Genomic DNA, 13921 nt, shown 5'->3' on the forward strand with positions numbered 1-13921 from the left:
TTGGCACTCTGTTGTTTAAAGAATACTTTAAATAACATATTTCATTCCTTTTGTCTTTTGTTAATTGTATCTCTTGCTGTTCACTGTTCCAGAATCTGTTAAGATGTGGATCAGTATGCAAGTGTTGTAAACAAACAAACAACCCTCTTCCATATTGTATGAACCACATGTGGTAGTATGAATCAGTCAGTGGTCATTCTTCAGTTAGTAAGATTAATTTATTTTATTATAGAAGGTGCTATCATAACATCTTTACATTTTAGCACAGGGGCCACATATTGACAGTGGCTACAGCACACTTAGCTTTAAGTTAATTCAGCTCTGCATTTTTGCAACGGAGTCTAGACAATTTTACCTGCATGACTAAAAATCAGGAACATGATTATTCCATTGGTGCTTCAAATGAAACTCCACCACCCACCTATCCACTTGTTCACCATCAAAAATGTATGACTCTAGAATAATGTTATAATTTCAAATGATAAAGATTGGAGGAGACAGGTCACAGGAATCAATCCCCAGATGCTGGATTGTGCATGTTGACTAATGATACAATTAATTGGATAACTGCATTAAATCTCCATAATTCAGCAACGTCTCCCTTTGGACTTGATCTAAATGTTTCATCAATATATAGATCAATTCAGCATTTTTGAATTGTTGTCCTCCCATTTGAACTGCAATAAAGGTAACAGCAAGGATTTAATTCAGACGCACATTGCTGGAATAAACAACAGAAACTTTGATTTCTCCATGAAAAGGCAAAGCCTAAAAAATCATTATCGTGTAACCTTGAACCAAACTGCCCTTCCTGGGTTATTTACTTAACTGCATATATATATATATATATATATATATATATATATATATATATAATTATGGTGCATTAATCTGATAAATAAACTTGCTCGATTTTAGGCTGCTGCTTCTTAGTTATGGCTACTGCTGTTCCTTAGGTATTAAATATTTCCAGGATCCATTTCTCTTTTGATTTAAAATGTATATATCTAAAATATATCAAGTGTATAAGGTCCAAATATTTGGACCTGAATGATTTTTGGGTGCTGAAAACTATTTTCAGAACCTCAAAATCCTAGTGGCTTATGCCAATTGATAAATGGAATGAGTAACTAAAATGCAGCAATATTACCATATGGAGGGTTCTAGCTTCGGATTATGAGAGTGCACAAACCTCAAGCTTATTGGGGTTCTCTGATTTTCACCTCAAATTTTGTCCCAACTTGTGTCCATATCACACTGCGAGCACAAAAGTATGCACTATTGCTTAAAGTGTGTGTGTGTTCATTTTTGAAAAGTACACACTTCTTTCATGTTTACATTCCAAATGCACGCATTTTAAGACATTTTTCTTTGGTCCATAAATTGCATCACAAGCTTGGAAATGTGCAGGCTTCAACTGCAGATTGTCATCGAGTCCACATTTGTGTTCAGCAGGGGGAAAATGGGCAAATTCTGGTCTAAAACAAAGTGAAACAAATCTCTCATACATTCCTAGTTCTAGCATTGATTTAGTTCAGTTCTAGAAGGTGCCTGGGCAGATGTAACAAAGCAATGCAATGAAAGGAACAACGCAAGGAGTTTCATAGAAACAAAACAAGCATGTATTTTAATAATACATGTGCAGAAGTACGTGATGTGCAGAGCTATCCCTACCATTAGGCATGGTAAAGTAGCCCACATTGCACTAGAGTTTCAGTTGCAATTAAAAGGCAACAAATTGGCAACCGTTTCATTATTTGGCTTGGATCTAGCATCCTTGTTGCACCAGCAGAAGGATTCTACTTACGGAAAAGAATGTCCATCCCCTTCTCCCCACTGCATGTCCCATGCACCCTCCAAATATCCTCCAGAGAGTCGGGGAACCCTTCGGGGGGGGGATCTGGAGGAGATATAGGGGAGAAGTTAGGATGCAGAAGACCTATTTCACAAGCAGTATCCTTTCCTTGGCAGAACAAAGATTCTGGATCCAACCCAATAGATTGAAGCATTGGCATTGATTAGATTAAAAGCATTGATCATGTGTGTGTGTGTGTGTGTGTAACATGGGGGCACTTTTTGGATTTCCTGGTATCAAAATATCTTTGGCTGCATTACATGCAAAGTTGTCTTGTAATCCCTGGTAAAATGAATGAGGATTGCAGCACACAAAAAATGACAGATGGATTACAATTTATGGCAGCAAGCTTTGATCCACTGATTTTGAATTAATCCCAGTATGGGGGCACACATGCATGTTTGACACAAGGGATCATATTCAATGTTACGCTAGCAGAAAAATTGCAAGAATTGGTGTTGTTCTGTCCTACTTACACATTACAGAAGAAAGGGCCTCCTGGAATAGAATCCTTGCCAGCAGTCTCACTAGGGATGGACGGAACACTTACCTTCCGTTCCGTTCTGTTTCTGCTGGGGGAGAAGCTGCTCCGTCCCTCCCCCTGGAATCCTCGACGGGCAGGGAGGCGATCTGGTCCTCCCCCCCGGAATCCTGCCCGGCCAGCTCTGCTCCACAGCCAAGCCGCGGAGCCACCGGCCGGCTCCGGCTGCCTGCAGCCAGACATCTGGGCGCTGGGCAGCCCTGCAGGGACGCAAATGGTGGCTGTCATAGCCGCCGTCATTTGCATCCCTGTAGTGAGCCGTGATAGGCTATGTAAATATTTACGTAGACTATCACAGCAGGGGGGGGGAACCCAGCGTACGCAAATGGTGGTAGCCGCTGCCATTTGTGTATGCTGGGTTTCCCCCCCCCCTGCCATGATAGACTACGTAAATACTTACGTAGCCTATCACAGCCTCTGCAGGGACACAAATGGTATCCCTGCGTTAGCCATGATAGACTACGTAAGTATTTATGTAGCCTATCACGGCTATGAAGAGGAAGTGAATGGCGGCCGCAGGACGGCCGCCATTCGCAAAGCAGCGCAGACGGGAGCAGGTAAGTGCTCCGTTTCGCGTGCCTTTTGTGGGTTGGGGGTGGTGGGGACTTCGTCCCACACACCTTTCATGGGTTGGGGGGGTGGGGGCTTCATTCCGCGATGGATTTTGGGGGGCCAAATGCACTGGCATTCAGCCTCACCGAGATCCGTCGCAGAATTCTTTGACATCCCTAAGCCTCACACATCGGAATAGAGTCATGAAGAGGGAAGACAGCCATACCTTTGCCCAGACTCTTTTTATTGCCCAGCCCTGGCAACCCAGGGTAGATTTTCACAAGCCAATCATAAGCCTGGACTCCAAGCCTCTTGCCCCACCCCAGAAGGGACAGTGTCTTCCCAACAAGCCCAGCTGTCACCGTCACTATTAATGGAGTCTCTGCCTGGCCTTGAGCACCAGGGACTTGGAGCTACAGTGAGATAACTGTCCATAGGTGGTTGCATCATACATGCTTTCTGGGCCTTGCTTGATGGCTGGAGGGAGCCGGCCCAAAATTCTTGACATCTTGTTCTTTGAAATGTACACATATGATATTTCTCCCATTGATTTAGGGTGCAATCCTATGGCTGCTAGACAGCAGCTAAACAGAAATAGGATAGGTCAGTCCCCAGATAACCTCCTCCCTGCCCCAGCCCCCTTGTAGGCAGCATGGATCGTTCCTGGGCTCCACACTCAGAAAAGCAGAATGAAGTGGGGCAAACAGGGCATTTCCAGGGGCAGGGAGGGAGGAAGTGCCACTACGATGCTTCCTCCCTCCCTGCATTGTCCGGCCTCCATCCCCCACCCACCCTGCTCCAATGTCCCATGGATTGACAGCCAAAACCAACCATCTAGCTGTAAATGCAGAGCAGTTGGAGCATGGAGGAGAAGATCCCCTATACAATCCTCCCACCCTGCATTGGATAGATGGCCACCTCCGAGTTCGAAGGCAGCCACCTATCCACATAGGATTGCTCCTTAAGGCATATTTGTGCATATTTTTTTTTCAAAATTATGCATTTTTCATGCACAGCTCTCAAATGTATGCATGCCGTTGAACACATTTTGGGGTGTGTGCAAATCACACGGCAAGTTCGGCAATGTATGGGCTTTGACTGCACATTGAATCCAAGTCCATGTTCAATCTGGAAGGTGCGAACTGGGTAAATCCTGATCAAAAATGAACTGAAACACATTTCTCATAGCATCCTTAAGCACACCTCCCTATCTGCTTCTTCTTCTGCATTCACTTTATCCAGGAAAAACAAGGCTGGAAACTGGAGCTCCCAGAGTAATATGTAGTTGTGCCATCATTGAGATTATTCTAGAACAAAGTGATGAAGGGTTTCAGTGTTTGACTTTGGCTGCCCAGATGCGCACATAAAGAACATTTTTACACTACCCAATTTTATTTCAGTTTTATGAGAACATTAAATGGAAATTATTTTTGCATTGCCTCCGAAGTGCTGAAAGCACCTTAGCTTGGATATTATACTAGGCTGTTTAGAAGGGGGAGACCAACAGCACAATTCTCAGAGTGGCAAAATATATATCGTGGAAACATAAGTTTTTTTAGTGAGCTGAATAAGTATGTGGGTGTTGAAGTGATTGCACCACACACTGTCAGAGCAGGGAAGGTGACCTAGAAAACGAACATGTAGGGGTTGAATTAAATTTGTTGTTCAGTCGTTAAGTCGTGTCCGACTCTTCGTGACCCCATGGACCATAGCACGCCAGGCCTTCCTGTCCTCTGCTCTCTCCTGGAGTGTGCTCAAATTCATATTCATTGCGTCAGTGATGCTGTCTAACCATCTCATCCTCTGCCGTCCCCTTCACCTTTTGCCTTCAGTCTTTCCCAGCATCAGTGACTTTTCCAGTGACTTTTCTCTTTGCATTTGGTGGCCAAAATATTTGAGCTTCAGCTTCAGTATCTGTCCTTCCAATGAGCACTCAGGGTTGATTTCCTTTAGGATTGACTGATTTGACCTCCTTGCAGTCCAGGGGACTCATAAGAGTCTTCTCCAGCACCACAGTTCGAAAGCATCAATTCTTCGGCGCTTAGCCTTCCTTATAGCCAGCTCTCACTGCCATACGTTACTACTGGGAAAACCATAGCTTTTGATTATGCGGACCGTTGTTGGCAAAGTGATGTCTCTGCTTCTGACTATGCTGTCTAGGTTTGCCATAGCTTTCCTCCCAAGGAGCAAGCGTCTTTTAATTTCATGGCTACAGTCACCATCTGTGGTGATCTTGGAGCCCAAGAAAATAAAATCTGTCACTGCTTCCATTTCTTCCCCTTCTATATGCCAGGAAGTGATGGGGCCAGATGCCATGTTCTTAGGTTTTTTTAATGTTGAATTTCAAACCAGCTTTTGCACTCTCCTCTTTCACCCTCAACAAGAGGCTCTTTAGATCCTCTTCGCTTTCTGCCATTAGGGTGGTATCGTCTGCATATCTGAGGTTGTTGATAATTCTCCCAGTAATCTTAATTCCGACCTGTGATTCATCCAACCCAGCGTTTCTCATGATGTACTCTGCATATATGTTAAATAAGCAGGGCAACAATATACAGCCTTCCAATACTCCTTTCCCAATTTTGAACCAATCGGTTGTTCCATGTCCAGTTCCTACTGTTCCTTCTTGACCCTCATACAGGTTTCTCAGGAGACAGGTAAGGTGGTCTGGTACTCCCATCTCTTTAAGAAATTGCCACAGTTTGTTGTGATCTACACAATCAAAGGCTTTAGTGTAGTCAATGAAGCAGAAATAGACGTTTTTCTGGAATTCTCTTGCTTTCTCCCTGATCCAGCGAATGTTGGCGATTTGATCTCTAGTTCCTCTGCCTCTTCGAAACCCAGCTTGTACTTCCGGTAGTTCTTGGTTCACATATTGCTGAAGCCTAGCTTGTAGGATTTTGAGCATCACCTTGCTGGCATGTGAAATGAGCGCAATTGTGTGGTAGTTTGAACACTCTTTGGCGTTGCCCTTCTTTGGAATTGGAATGTAAACTGACCTTTTCCAGTCTTGTGGCCACTGTTGAGTTTTCCAAATTTGTTGGCATATAGAGTTCAGCACTTCAACAGCATCATCCTTTAGGATTCTAAATAGCTCAGCTGGAATACTGTCATCTCCGCTAGCTTTGTTGTTAGTAATGCTTCCTAAGGCCTGCTTGACTTCACTCTATAGGATGTCAGGCTCAAGTTCAGTGACCGCACTATCATGGCTATCAGGGACATTAAGATCTTTCCTGTATAGTTCTTCTGTGTATTCTTTCCACCTCTTCTTAATCTCATCTGCTTCTGTTAGGTCCCTGCCTTCTTTGTCCTTTATCATACCTGTCTTTGCACAAAACGTTCCCTTCAGAACTCCGATTTTCTTGAAAAGAGCTCTAGTCTTTACCATTCTGTTGTTTTCCTCGATTTCTTTGCACTGTTCATTTAAGAAGGCCTTATTGACTCTCCTTGCTATTCTCTGGAACTCTGCATTCAGTTGGATATATCTTCCCCTTTCTCCTTTGTTGTTTGCTTCCTTTCTTTCCTCAGCTACTTGTAAAGCCTCATCAGACAGCCACTTGGCTTTCTTGCATTTCTTTTTCTTAGGGATGGATTTAGTTTCTGCCTCCTGGACAATGTTACAGATCTCCGTCCATAGTTCCTCAGGCACTCTGTCTATCAGATCTAATCCCTTAAATCTATTCCTCACCTCCACTGTATATTCATAAGGGATATGATTTAGGTCATACCTGAATGGTTTAGTGGTTTTCCCTATGTTCTTCAATTTAAGTCGAAATTTTGCAAGAAGCAGCAGCTCATGATCTGTGCCACAGTCAGCTCCAGGTCTTGTTTTTACTGACTGTATAGAGCTTCTCCATCTTTGGCTGCAAAGTATATAATCAATCTGATTTCGATACTGACCATCTGGTGATGTCCATGTGTAGAGTCGCCTCTTGTGCTGTTGGAAAAGAGTGTTCGCTATGAGCAGCGTGTTCCCTTGACAGAACTCCATTTGCCTTTGTCCTGCTTCATTTTGTACACCAAGGCCATGCTTGCCTGTTACCCCGGTGATTTCTTGACTTCCTACTTTAGCATTCCAATCCCCTATGATGAAAAGGACATCTTTTTTTGGTGTTAGTTCTAGAAGGTGTTGTAGGTAGGGATGTACGAAAGTCACTTACCTTTTCGCAGGGTTGCTTCACGGTGGGGGGGAGGCGCTTCGCTTCTCCCCCCGAAGTTCAGGCAAGGGGGGGGAGGCGTCCTGCCTCGCCCCGCCGAAATTCAGGCCAGGGGGGGAGGCTTCCTGCCTTGCCCGGCTGAAATTCAGGCCGTGGAGAAGCGCCCTGTCTTCCCGGCCGTGAAACAAAGTGTAAAGAAACAAACAAACAAACAAACCCTATGATAGGCTACGTAACGATTAACGTAGCCTATCACGGCTAGATTTCCAAAGTCAGCTGTGATAGGCTACGTAAATTGTTACGTAGCCTATCACGGGTGACTTTGAAAAAAAAAAAGTGCATACGCAAATGGCGGTGCCCTATGAGCGCCGCCATTTGCGTTCCTTATTTGGTCCCGGTAGTCTATGTAAATCTTTACGTAGACTACAGGGACCAAATAAGGAACGCAAATGGTGGTGCCCATAGGGTGCCGCCATTTGCGTACGCACTTTCTTTTTTTTTTCAAAGTCACCCGTGATAGGCTACGTAACGATTTATGTAGCCTATCATGGCTGACTTTGGAAATCTAGCCATGATAGGCTACGTTAATCGTTACGTAGCCTATCACGTTTTTTTTTTTACCCTTTACTTTGTAGTGGCGGTGGCGGCAGCCGGTCGGAAGACGGGCTGCCGCCCCTGCCCCTGACAAAAGGCCGACGAACCGCCGCCGGGATCCGCTGCCGGGAGGGACATTCGCCAAAGGTAAGTCCCATCCCATGGGGGGACGGGGGGTGGCGGAGAATTTCATCGCCGATTTCGGGGGGCCGAATGCGTTGGCGCTCGGCCCCCTGAAGATTCGGGGAGAAATACTCCGCCATCCCTAGATTGTACCCCAGTACTGCTTTTCTCACCCTTTTATTGACTGTGAGTGCTACTCCATTTCTTCTAAGGGATTCTTGCCCATGGAAACAACTGTCAAAGATTTTTAAGTTAACCTTCCAAGGGTTTTGTGGGTGTTAAATTTAGTGGGTTCTGTAAGCACCATCAAGCTCTTATGGTATAATAAATATTGCTACTAAAATTAATGGGAGTGCTGAATGTAGAAGTGATGCAATTAAGATAGTACTTCCTCTCTGTTTGACTCACAGTTCTTGTTTCCGTCCCATCTGATATGTAACTATGTGATGTGTTTAGTGCTGGAAATGTCTTAGTGGAAATGATGGTCCTTTTCAGGAGTTCTCCCCTCACACAATTACAGCTACATGTACTTGGTTGCCCTGTCCCACACCACTCATGCATTCTGGGGGCAAGGTCTGAAGCAGGGAGCCTGCTGTACATGGCTAGGGCCCACATACAATTTGGAGCCCTGACTGTGCCTTCCCTGACCTAGTGTTCCCCAGATGTGTTGGACTTTAACTCCCATCAACTCCAGACAGCATGGCTCATAGTAAAAAATAAGGATGGACGAAAGTCCCTTACCTGGTCCCGCAGCTTGCTTCATGGTGTGGGGGAGGCACTCCATTTCTCCCCCTGAAATTCTTGGTGGGGGGGAGGCGCCCTGCCCCTCCCGGCCGAAATTCAGGCTGGGGGGGAGGCGCACCATCCCTCGCCGCCGAAATTCTGGCCAGGGGAGAGTGTCCCATCTCCCCGGCCGCGAAATAAAAAAAGGAAAATGTAAAAAAAACAAAAACAAACACGTGATAGGCTACGTAACGATTTATGTAGCCTATCACGGCTAGATTTTCAAAGTCAGCTGTGATAGTCTACGTAAATCTTTACATAGCCTATTCTGGCTGACTTTGAAAACAAAAAAAGTGCGTATGCTAGGAGTGGACGGAAGTCCCTTACCTGTCGTCGAAGGACGTTCGCGGTGGGGGGGAGGCGCTTCGCTGCTCCCCCCGCGAAGTTCAGGCCGGGTGGGGAGGCTTCCCGCCTCACCCCAGCCGAAATTCAGGCCGGGGGGGAGGCTTCCCGCCTCGCCCCGGCCGAAATTCAGGCCGGGGGGGAGGCTTCCCGCCTCGCCCGGCCGCGAACACGAAAGTTTTTTTTTAAAAAAAAAAAACGCCCCCTGATAGGCTACGTGATGATTCACGTAGCCTATCATGGCTAGATCTGCAAAGTCAGCCATGATAGGCTACGTCAATCGTCACGTAGCCGATCAGGGGGCTTTTTTTTTTCTTTGATTGCAATGGCGGCTGCCGCTCCCGCCCCTCTCGAACACCCGCCGAACCGCCGGCCGGACCCGCCACCGGGAGGGACATTTGGTGAAGGTAAGTCCCGTCCCGGGGGGGGGTGCGGGGGTTGGTGGGGTTCAGAGGATTTCTCCCTGAAACTTGTTCGGGGGGCCGAACATGTTGGCGCTCGGCCCCCCGAAGTTTCGGGGAGAAATTCTCCGCCATCCCTAGCGTATGCAAATGGTGGCGCCCATGGGCGCCGCCATTTGCATTCCTTATTTGCATTCCTTATTTGCATTCCTTATTTGCATTCCTTATTTGGGCACGGGTAGTCTACATAAATTTTTACGTAGACTATGGCTATTTGCGTTGCCCTTATTTTCACCATAGTCTACGTAAAAATTTATGTAGACTACCCGTGCCCAAATAAGGAATGCAAATGGCGGCGCCCATGGGCGCCGCCATTTGCGTATGCGCTTTTTTTTTTTTCAAAGTCAGCCGTGATAGGCTACATAAAGATTTACGTAGCCTATCACGGCTGACTTTGAAAATCTAGCCATGATATGCTACGTAAATTGTTACTTAGCCTATCATTTTTTTAATTTTTTTTTTACAATTTACTGGGAAATGGCGGCGGTGGCAGCCGGTCGGAAGACTGGCCGCCGCCCCCACTGCTGCCAAAACACCGCCGAAATGCCGCCGGGACCCGCCACCGAGAGGGACATTCTCACGAGGTAAGTCCCATCCCGGGGTGGGCGGGGGGTGTCGGAGAATTTCCCCACCAATTTCAGGGGGCCGAATGCATTGGCATTCGGCCTCCCTGAGATTCGTGGAGAAATTCTCTGACATCCCTAGAAAATCCTGGAAGTTGTAGACCAAAACATCCGGAGAGCACCAGGCTGTATGGGAAAGTTATTTGAAGAGTGTATGCATGCTGAGAAGGTTCCCTGCTTCAGACCTCTCCCCTCCTCTCAAAGATTATAATTGTGTGAGAGGGAGAAGGCCAAGAAAGGACTATTGCTCAACAACAATTGAGATATTAAGTGTGGTCAAATTACTCAAAGTGTGCATGTTGTATGTTGTGTGAGTGCATGGGGGAGAAGTTGTCAGGAAATCCATGTGATTTTGGGGATGGGCCCCCTTTTGACCCATGGAACCCCTTCACATGAGTAACGTGCAAAGGGTTTAGTTAGTTCATGCACATAGTAACTCTACCCAGCTGCAGCTCTTGAGATGCTCACACAGAAGGCACCTTCCAGGCCTGGGTCAGACATCGGTAGCTGGATGGAAGTAGGTATAAAGATTCAAACTAGAGCTTCAACAGAGACCCAAGTACAGCAACACACATCTGAGAAATGAAACTGGGGAATTGAGCACAGGGAAGAAGCAACAGGGATGGGGATATGATAAAGCAACTTGCCCCCATCCACCACCTCTCTCCACCATCCCCTCCCACCTGCCACTTTTTATATATTTCATTGAGTGACAGGTTTCCCACTTATGCCTTGGGGTCTTTGCAATTCTTTTATGTCCTGAAAGACAAAGACAGAGAGACCAAATTCTATGCAAAATTCTAACCAACCATTCATACCTGTCCATGCTATGGCTATGTTAATATGAAGTATGATCTTGAATATACCCGATTTGAAATAAGTTCCATATAGGCAAATATGGATCAATAATAAATATGCATATGTCTACAATCTGGAGTTCCCAGATAGTTAAGTTGTTGCAAAATATAACGATAGATAGATAGATAGATAGATAGATAGATAGATAGATAGATAGATAGATAATCAAGCTTTGCTTTCATCTCAGAGATTGCCTATTGCGTAATCTGTTTTTGAACTCACCTGAAAAAAAAATCTATATAGCCTTTTGGGTCAAGGAATCAGTTGCAGAATGTGTCAAGAGTGACAACAGTGTGAGAAATGGAAGCTGACGGATGTTCTTCATAAGGGAATTGAATACGTATGCCACAAAACTGTGTAATCAAATTATGTCATTTTTTAAGAGCAGATTACCCTTTAGAAAAACTCATCTTCTTGCTTTATTTTCTTCCTACTTTTTATTTGGATTGCAAGCTCCATTGAGCTATTTTAACTGGAGAGTGATGTGAGTTCACATATGTAACTGTTTGTCAAAGGTGTTTTAAAAAGACAGACAGACAATTATATAAATGCAATTATGTGAACTGGAATATTGCCTAGAACAATTTTTGCCATGGGAGAACTTTCTATTCGTGTGTGTGTGTGTGTGTGTGTGTTGGGGTGGGTGGGTGAGTGTTCTAAGTCAATCAACCCTACTCTAAATCAAATAATTTCCAGTTATACAATAGGAAAAAAAAGAACATCCTTGTTTATATAATTCAAATCAGATTGTTACTAAGTTTCACTAAATAAAATCTTCGCACAGATGGAAACATAGGGCAGAGATCATGTGTACTTACATCTTGAGATCCACTGAAATAAATGGAAAATAACTATGCATACAACTGCAGCCCAATTACACTTGAAGCCAGTGGAAGCAGGTAGAAAAGGAGGAAACACTCATTTCCAGGTCAGTGGAGCAAAAGGTAGCTCCACAGACCTGTCCCTTTTCCAGAAACAAGTGGAAACACTTGTTTCCAGTATAGTTCTAAGAAGTGCCAGTCCCTGTTGCAATAGTGGGTGCAGCAGAACTAGCGGAAGTGCAGTGGCAATATAGGATACTGCCCAAAGAGCTAAGCAACAGCCCCTTCAAGTCCGAGGTAACTCTTACAGATAGGGATGTATGAGAAATTGGTTTCAGCTTGTTTTTGATCAGGATGTACCCATTTCACTCTTTCTGGACTGAACACATATTCGGGCGTAATCTGTGATCGAAAACTGTACATTTCCGAGCTTCCAATGTCATTTGCGGACCAAAACCCCTGTATTCGACAGCATGTGAACATTTAAACCATGCCCATGAAAACAATGCATTCTTCTGAAAAATGCACACAAATACACTTTAATGAATGGGAGAAGAATGTATACATTTCAAATATGCACACAATTGATGCATACATTTAGAAAAATAAGCACGGAAATATGCATTTTTTGTTCATAAAGTGAAAAAACAAAACAGCGCTCCTAATGTGATATGGGCTTGAGTCAGAACGAGCTTTGAGATGGAATTTGGAGGACTTTGGGGAGCCTGAGTTTTGCTGATTTGCACATCCCTATCCACTGCTCATTTCCCAGCCAAGGCCAGGCTTATTTCAAGTCTTAGAGCCAAACTACAGGTTATCATTCATACATAGCATGCAGCTACATCTGTTCTTTTTTCTTACTTAAATATAATATCTCTGCTCCCAGATCAGAGTACCTATCCAATTTAGGGATCGAAGAATCAGTGAGGCTCACTCGAGCTCGTCATGTTTCTTCGAGTTCTGCTTCAAAGTTCAGTCCACGTCATTCCTGTTCCCTAATGTGAACTTGTGTTGTTAGTGTTTGAATGGAAAAAGTGCACATTGAGCTGCACATTTTTTTAAAGCACCACCCCATATGTGTTACTTTTCCCCGATTCACTAAATCATGGAAATGTGTCTTTTTTTTCTTTCTTTTTTCAAAACATGCCTTTTAAAAGTGTACATTGAACAAACACATTTTGCGAACATGATTGCAAGGTCAGGAATATGTGAGCTTTGCCTGAAAAATGTGCTTGCGCTCATGTTCAGGGAGTTCAAATGTGGCAAGATCTGATGTCTAATGAGCTGAAATAATAATAATAATAATAATAATAATAATAATAATAATAATATCATGCATCCCTAATCCAACTACAGGTAGGTGTGTACGAAACTGCGCTTACCTGGCTCCACCGGGTTCCGCTGGGGGGGGGGAGGTGCTCCATCCCTCCCCCCGGAATCCTCGCTGGGGGGGAGGTGCTCCATCACCTCCCCCTGGAATCCTGGCCGGCCAGCTCCGCTCCGTGGGGATTCCACGGAGCCGCCGGCCAGCTCTGCCAGCAGCCGGACATCTGGCCGCTGGCTAGCAGGGAAGCAAATGGTGGCAGCCGTAGCTGCCGCCGTTTGCATCCCTAAATTCAGCCATGATAGGCTATGTTAAGACTTACGTAGCCTATCATGTCTGGGTTTTTTTTAAAAAAAAAATACGGTATGCAAATGGCGGTGGCTACGGCTGCCACCATTTGCGTTCCTTATTTTTGGCCATCTTAGTCTCCGTAAATATTTATGTAGACTAAGATGAAGACAAGAAAGGTTGAACGCAAATAGCATAGTGGACGCTATTTGCGTTCCCCTTTATTTTCACCATCTTACTCTACGTAAATATTTACGTAGACTAAGACGGCGAAAATAAGGGGGAACGCAAATAGCATCCGCTACGCTATTTGCGTTCCCCCTTATTTTTGCTGTCTTAGCCTACGTAAATATTTACGTAGACTAAGATGGCCAAAAATAAGGAACGCAAATGGCGGCGGCTGTAGCCACCGCCATTTGCATATGCATTTTCTTTTAACCCAGATGTGATAGGCTACGTAAGTCTTTATGTAGCCTATCACGAATGGGGGAGGGGAAGACTGCAAATGGTGGCAGTGGCAGCAGCTGGTCGGAAGACCAGCTGCTGCCGCCACCACCGAAGCCACCGCTGGAGCTGCCGCCGTCTGGAACATCCACCCCAGG

Source organism: Heloderma suspectum, chromosome 4, assembly GCF_057233095.1.
Source record: "Heloderma suspectum isolate Gila_16-S chromosome 4, 16-S_ref, whole genome shotgun sequence".
In the NCBI taxonomy this organism is placed as follows: Eukaryota; Metazoa; Chordata; class Lepidosauria; order Squamata; family Helodermatidae; genus Heloderma; species Heloderma suspectum.